This window comes from Malus sylvestris, chromosome 8, assembly GCF_916048215.2.
Source record: "Malus sylvestris chromosome 8, drMalSylv7.2, whole genome shotgun sequence".
Lineage (NCBI taxonomy): Eukaryota > Viridiplantae > Streptophyta > Magnoliopsida > Rosales > Rosaceae > Malus > Malus sylvestris.
This window is the reverse complement of record NC_062267.1, coordinates 1,842,342-1,850,332: the sequence shown is the minus strand read 5'-3', so window position 1 is coordinate 1,850,332 and position 7,991 is coordinate 1,842,342. Positions and strand designations below refer to the sequence as shown.

The window sequence follows — 7,991 nt, the reverse complement described above, 5'->3', positions numbered from 1 at the left end:
ACGAGGCAATGAAAGCAGAAGTTGAAAAACTCAAAGGCATAGGCTTTGTCCGCGAAGTCAATTACCCGACATGGGTAGCAAATGTGGTCCTTGTTAAGAAAAATCCGACCAAAGAAAGTCTTTTGCTTCAAAAGGTCTTGTGGAGAATGTGTGTTGACTACACCGACCAAAACAAAGGGTGTCCGAAAGATAGCTTCCCTCTTCCTCTTATTGACAGACTTATAGACTCTACGGCCGGGTGTGAACTCCTGAGCTTCATGGATGCTTACTCAGGATACAACCAAATCCTCATGAACCCTTCGGATCAAGAACACACAGCCTTCACTACCGACAGGGGACTATATTGCTATAAAGTCATGCCTTTTGGCCTAAAGAATGCAGGAGCAACTTATCAGAGACTGGTCAATTCAATGTTCGCCGAACAAATTGGGAAGAGCATGGAAGTTTACGTTGATGATATGCTAGTCAAGAGCAAACATGCTGACCAACACATCACCAACCTATCTGAAACTTTCACCATTCTAAAGAGGTATCGAATGAGGTTGAACCCCAACAAATGTGCCTTCGGCGTGGGCTCTGGCAAATTCTTAGGCTTCATGATTAGCCAACGAGGCATTGAAGCTAATCCCGAGAAGATCAAAGCAATCCTCGACATGAAGGAACCGGTAACTTCAAAGGACATCCAGAGCCTTACTGGCAAGGTGGCAGCCTTAACCAGGTTCATCTCTAAGGCCACAGACAGATGTGCTCCTTTCTTCAAAGCACTCAAGGGAAATAAGAAGTACATTACATGGACGGAGGAATGTGCCAAGGCATTCAGGAACCTCAAAGAGTACATGAGTAAAGCCCTTATGCTCTCCAAACCAGAAGTTGGTGACACTCTCATCATCTATCTATCGGTTTCGGCTTCAGCAGTCAGTCCTGTTCTTATTCGAATGGACAGTGGTGTCGAACGACCCGTCTACTACGCTAGCAAGGCCCTACAAGATGCGGAGACACGATACTCCAACATTGAGAAATTAGCTCTAGCATTGGTCATGTCTGCTCGAAAACTCCGTCCTTACTTCCAAGCGCACTCCATCATCGTGCTTACCAATTATCCTCTTCGACAGATACTCCAAAGTCCTGACACTTCAGGGCGAATGATCAAATGGGCAATAGCGTTGGGTGAGTTTGACATCTCCTACCAACCAAAGCCAGCTGAGAAGGGCCAAGCAGTGGCAGACTTCATTGCCGACTTCACATATCCGGTTGACATTGCTTCTACACCTGAAGCAGTGGCTTCATTACCCCCGGAAGCTCAGAAGATAGAACCAACAACCCCAGCATGGAGTCTGTATGTTGATGGCTCATCCAACCAACAGGGCTGTGGAGCGGGACTAGTCTTGACTACGCCCGACAAAGTAGCAATGGAGTATGCTCTTCGTTTCAAATTCAAGGCATCAAACAATGAGGCCGAGTATGAAGCCCTTCTAGCAGGATTACGTTTGGCCAAACACCTCGGGGTTAAACAAATTGATATTTTCAGTGACTCCCAATTAGTGGTCAACCAGGTTACCAACAACTTTGATGCTAAGGACAGCTCCATGGCAGCATATCTTGCGCAAACACAACTTTTGCTCAAGTACTTCCACTACCAGATCACCCAAGTTCCTCGAGCGGCAAACAGTCATGCAGACGCCCTGGCTCGCCTCGCCTCAGCTGTGGAAGACAAGATTGGAAGAAAAATTCATGTCGAACTGTTGGCAACACCAAGCACCATGGCCGCAGAAGTATGCAACTTACAACAGGGGGATAGTTGGATCACCCCGATCTATAATTTCCTTGCTCATGGCACCCTCCCAAATGATAAAGTCCAGGCTAAGCAAATTCGATACAAGTCTACCCGCTACCTGATCATCAATGATCAACTCTATAAGCGAGGTTTTAGCCTGCCATACTTAAGGTGTCTTACGCCTGCCGAGGCGGAAATCGTCCTTCGGGAAATACATGAGGGAGTCTGTGGAGATCATGCTGGATCTCGGTCCCTAGCACACAAGACTTTTCGCCAAGGATATTACTGGCCAACACTCCACCATGATGCCATCAAAGTATCCCGCTCATGTGACAAATGTCAACGATATGCGACTATTCCTCATTCCCCTCCAGAGCCTCTTACTCCTATGATCAGCCCTTGGCCCTTCGCCCAGTGGGGACTTGATTTGATCGGCCCAATGCCGGCAGGGAAGGGCAAAGTCTGTTACGCAGTCGTTGCAGTGGACTACTTCACAAAGTGGGCCGAAGTAGAACCCTTGGCAACCATTACTGAGGCAAAGATAGAAGACTTCGTGTGGAAGAACATCCTTTGTAGATTCGGCATTCCCAATGCGATAGTCACTGACAATGGGCGACAGTTCGACAACAAGAAGTTCAGGTTGTTCTGCTCTAAGTTCAACATCAACTTATGCTTTGCCTCTCCAGCGCATCCCCAGTCTAATGGACAAGTTGAGGCCATCAACAAAATAATCAAGCGCACTTTGAAAACCAGCTTGGACAAAGCTAAAGGCTGTTGGCCAGAATTTGTACCCCAAGTTCTTTGGTCATATCGCACTTCATATCGGACTTCAACAGGAGAAACTCCATTCTCACTTGCCTTTGGCACAGAGGCGGTTGTCCCTGTTGAGCTCGAGCAAGCAACATTCCGAGTCCAGAACTACATTCAAAGTGAAAATGACAAACAACTCACCCTCAACTTGGATTTAGTCGAGGAACACAGAAACCAAGCTCACTTGAGGAATGTCGCCTACAAGCAGCGCATCTCCAACTATTATGACTCTAGGGTCAAGCCTCGCTCTTTCAAAATAGGAGACTGGGTCTTAAAGAAAAGATTACTCTGCGACAGAGTCCCGAGTGAAGGCACACTTAGTCCAAACTGGGATGGACCGTATGAAGTCATTGGCATCAGTCGCCCTGGCTCTTACACACTTAGAAGCTCCGATGGCAAGACCCTTGGCCATCTATGGAACGCTGATCACTTGAAGTACTACTACAAATAGACTCACGATGTACAAGTGTTGAGCTATAGCCGTTCGGCATCCTATGTAATGAAGGCCATTTGGCAATGAATTCAATAAAGAGGTAATTTAGCCAACTCAGCCCTCACTCTTTTACATTCATAGCAAGCGATGCCGGAACCCTTCTCAATCAGAAAGCAATCCGTCTTCCACAGTCACTACAAAACAAGCAAATGAAGACCGTGTCAAGCGCCAAAAAAAAAAAAAAAAAAAAAAAAAAAACAGCTTCATCCAAAAAGCTTCACCCGAAAAGCTTCACCCGAAAAGCTTCACCTCCAAAGCTTCACCCACAAAGCTTCACCTAAAAAGCTTCACCCAAAAAACTTCACCCGAAAAGCTTCACCTCCAAAGCTTCACCCACAAAGCTTCACCTAAAAAGCTTCACCCACAAAGCTTCACCATCAAAGCTTCACCCAGAAAGCTTCATCTACAAAGCTTCACCATCAAAGCTTCACCTCGAAAGCTTCATCTACAAAGCTTCAACACCAAAGCTTCACCTAAAAAGCTTCACCCAAAAAACTTCACCCGAAAAGCTTCACCTCCAAAGCTTCACCCACAAAGCTTCACCTAAAAAGCTTCACCCACAAAGCTTCACCATCAAAGCTTCACCCAGAAAGCTTCATCTACAAAGCTTCACCATCAAAGCTTCACCTCGAAAGCTTCATCTACAAAGCTTCAACACCAAAGCTTCACCTACAAAGCTTCAACACAAAACCTTGCTCCAAATAAACAAATTTTGTTCACAAAACCCAAGATGCCCTTGAACTTGTACAAAAACACTTGGGTAAACATAAACATTTTTTGTTTTACACCCACAAGGGCCCAAAATTTTCCTTCTTATTTATTCACTTATATATGTTCCCAAACATATTATAATAGATCCAACAACAAGCCAAAGTCCCAAGTTTCATAATGGACAAAAGTACAAGCAATTCATCAATAATGAAGGTGCTACAAAAATTGGAATCTGCCCCAAAATAGAAATCCAACCCAAGAGACTTTTTCTCTCTCTCCCTCTTCCGCCTCCTTTCATCTATCAAATTTCTGCAACCTCTGCTCTTCTCCAATGGAGCTGAATTTTGGACACCCTATAGTTCTTGAGCATATGAACAACTTTCAAGAAGGAACCATTTCTGTTTGAGCGACGGAAATTAAAGTGTTGAAGCTCCAAACATGACAGTCGGATTCTTGCAGATTTCGAAGCTGCTGTGATGTTTCGAAGATCTGGAAATATTTAACCATTAGTTCATTCTGAATTTTTGATATGTTATGAAAGAGACGATGAGGAACAACTTCAATGAAGAAAGCATGCCGATCTGAACAATAGAAAATGGAGTTTCGAAGCTCACAACAAATCTGACGGGTTGACAGAAAAATAATAACCAGTCATTCATCATACCTGGATTTCTGGAGTTATACTGCTCCGAGGGATCTCAAATTTGGATATGTTGTAGTTCACGAGCTGAGGAACAACTTCAATGAAGAAAGCATACCGATCTGAACAAGAGAAAATGGAGTTTCGAAGCTCACAACAAATCTGACGGGTTGACAGAAAAATAATAACCAGTCATTCATCATACCTGGATTTCTGGAGTTATACTGCTCCGAGGGATCTCAAATTTGGATATGTTGTAGTTCACAAGCTGAGGAACAACTTCGATGAAGAAAGTATGTTGATCTGAACAAGAGAAAATGGAGTTTCGAAGCTCACAACAAGTCTGACGGATTAACAGAACATTGATGAACAGTTACTCATCATACTTGAATTTCTGAAGTTGTACTACTCCGATGGATCTCAAATTTGGATATGTTGTAGTTCACAAGATAAGGAAAAACTTTCATGAAGACGACTTTGCAATCTGAGCTATAGAGAAAGGTGTTATCTTGCATCCACTCAGGCTGATTAGTGGAAACGAAAAGCAATTCCACCAAAGAAAAGATGAAAAAGAGAGAAAAGCTACTAATTGCACTTGATCTTGTCTAGTCAATAGCATGCAGCATCAAACACACAAAAGTTGGAAATATTTTTAGATAAAGCATATACGAATGTGTGACATCGAAACAAGGATTCGTTACTTTGACAAATTAGTAACACGCGAGACACCTCATTCGGCAACTCTCTTCGCCTGAAGACTTGGGGGACTCCCACCATATGCTACTGCACCTTGATACTCGGCAGTCTCACAACCACTCAGTGACTTGGATTTTTCAAGTCTCCAACCGAGAAGTTTTCCTCACTCGGGAAATTAAGGGAACACTACCTCAAACTACATGCTTCACTCACAAAGCTTCAACAATACAGGTTTCAACAAAAGCAAAAATTCAAAGAACTTTATGAAGAAGGCTTTGGTGTATTTAACACAATATGTTGAAATGAAGCAAAGCTTATTTATTAATATTTTCGATAAGCCACAAATATGTACATATACATGAGTCAAAATAAACAAACAAAAGGGAGCCTTCACAAAGGTTGCTTAGGGGAAGTCTCAGCAGTCGGTAGAGCCCCAGAAAGAGAAAGCACCGGAGGGTGGTTATCCGGAGCCTCAGTACTTGACAAAACCCCAGAAGGAGGAGGCATTGGAGGTTCATCATTTGAAGCTTCATTACCAGGTACAGCCCCAGAGGACGAAGGCAATAAATGCCTTTGGAACAAACCCACAAACCGCTGATGATCAAGTAAAACCTTACCATCAGATTCCTTCATCTGGTCAAGCTTCCTCTTCATGTTTGTAGCATAGTCATGGGCGAGCCGGTGCAACTGCTTATTCTCATGCTTGAGCCCTCTAATCTCCTGTTTGAGACTCATCACTTCAGCAGCCAATGATTCAACTTGGCGGGTTCTAGCAAATAGGCGTTGGGCCATATTAGACACAGAACCTGCACACTGAACACTAAGAGCCAGAGAGTCCTTAACAGCCAACTCATCAGACCGTTTGGAAAGTAGTCTATTATCTTTGGGAGTGAGAAGGTTCCTGGCCACCACTGCAGCGGTCATATCATTCTTCATCACAGAATCCCCAACGGTAAGAGGACCAGTAGGGGATATGAAGGATGGGCGCCATATGTTGTCTGGAGAAGGCGTGGCTGTCTCTTCTCCAAGGTTCAAGTCAAAACGACGGTCGGAGGGTCCAGACATTTTCAAATGTGTTGAAGAAGGAAGAGGTCAAACAAATCAAGATCTTAGAAGTGCAAGAAATGAGCTTCTACTGGTAGAGATTCAAGTGTGCTGTGGAACTTAATGCCAGCCTCTATAAAAATCTGCACTCGACGGAGCTTCAGAAATCGAAGAGGCGTTTGCTTTCTCAAAAGCTGGGCTGCTCAGAGACCACGAGGGCCGATCTCAGAAATCGAAGAGGCGTTTGCTTTCTCAAAAGCTGGGCTGCTCAGAGACCACGAGGGCCGATCTCAGAATCGAAGAAGCACCTGCTTTTTCAGCCTCGTCAGCACCTGTCACATGCACAATCAGCTTTGCGGAAATTACGGGCACTCTGTCGAAGATTTCTGGTGAAGTAGAAAGCACGTGAATCTTACTGTTCAATCACCGCTCTCCATATGCACCATCAACTCCTCGGGTACCACATATAACTTTGTCAAAGATCTCTGACAAAGTTTAGGCACGAGAATTTCGAAGTTCCAGCTACCCTACTATTACCCATAAGGGTAAAGGAACAGCACCACTGCTTGACAACTGGAAAGTCCCTATGTGTGTCGACCTCCGTGTTTTGCGGCAAGACAGGTTGGCAAGAACGTCCAACCTTTACTCACATTCGAGAAAAGACTCCCAACATAATTACTTTCTCAAAAACCGGAGTAGCACCGCTTTCCGAATCTCGAGAGTCAGATCCTCGACGGGATTGCTTGTTCGAAAACCGAAGAGGCACAACTCTCAGAACTTCGAGAGCCAGATTTCCTTAGATAAAGCTTGTCTGTAATCTTCACACGTAATATCAGCTTTCCAGATACCACATACCACTTTTTCAAAGTGCTCTAACAAAATTAAAACACGTGAAGCTGGCAGCTCCCACTACATTGCTGTGACCAAGAAGGGTAAAGGAATAGCATTACTACTTGTTATTGGGAAATCCCTATATACATTGACCTCCCTCCTCAACGGACAGAAAAACCTGCAAAAATGCTCAACCCTTTCTCGCATTCGAAAAGGCACCCTCAACATAACCTCTCGAAATACTCAGCTTTATTTCCCCCCGATAATACCTCAGCAAATAAGCCACACCAAGAACAAGAGTATCTCATATCATCAGGGTCGAAAGCAAGAGTATCCCATATCATGCTTTCTCCCTGTCTTTGTCTTTGTCCTTGTCCACACCTGCAGGACAAGGAGAAAGAGAGCAGTCAGTCGGAACCTGAAATCAAACCTCCAATCTGGAACTGACTGCCTGGAGCCTTTGCCTGGTTGCTTACTTAGCATTGCTCTCGAGTACTCATCCTCAACTGCTGTCAAGGTCACGAATTCCACCGGCAAGTACCTCATGACAGTTGATCAGATATTGGCTCTTTACACTGAAGCTGCCAAGCGTGGATGAGTCACTATGAAGGAATGTTCTGAAGGACCATTTAAATGCAAAGGTTGCACACCACTTCTGCCATGCAAAAGATTGAAGCAGAAGGTTCAACGGTGAGCTGAAACAGATCACTACAGCACGACACCTTTCCATACCACATTCATTATTCCGTCAACAGCAAAAGTATCCCATATCATCAAGGTCGAACGTACTCTAGATTTGATGGACTTGTTTTGACCCTCAAATTTTTGAATCGGCCTTATACTCTGAAGGGCACCAGAAAACCCTCCAGCACAGTTCAAGAATAAGCCTGTGGAAAGTTACTTCTTCAAAAGCAAAAGTATCTCATATCATCTCTTATCCATTTGCTTCTCCTTATCCTGGCAGTTGAATGAGAGACAAGGAGAAGGAGAAC

General features: G+C 44.2%; 1 long non-coding RNA gene across 1 annotated transcript; it reads right to left on the bottom strand.

The window, feature by feature from the left end:
* Positions 1-3,942: 3,942 nt before the first annotated feature.
* On the bottom strand, positions 3,943-5,039 carry LOC126632894 (uncharacterized). Its single transcript, XR_007626862.1, has 3 exons — positions 4,634-5,039; positions 4,453-4,550; positions 3,943-4,277 (listed from the first exon to the last, which is right to left on the bottom strand). It is a non-coding gene; the product is annotated as an uncharacterized LOC126632894 (long non-coding RNA).
* Positions 5,040-7,991: the final 2,952 nt, after the last annotated feature.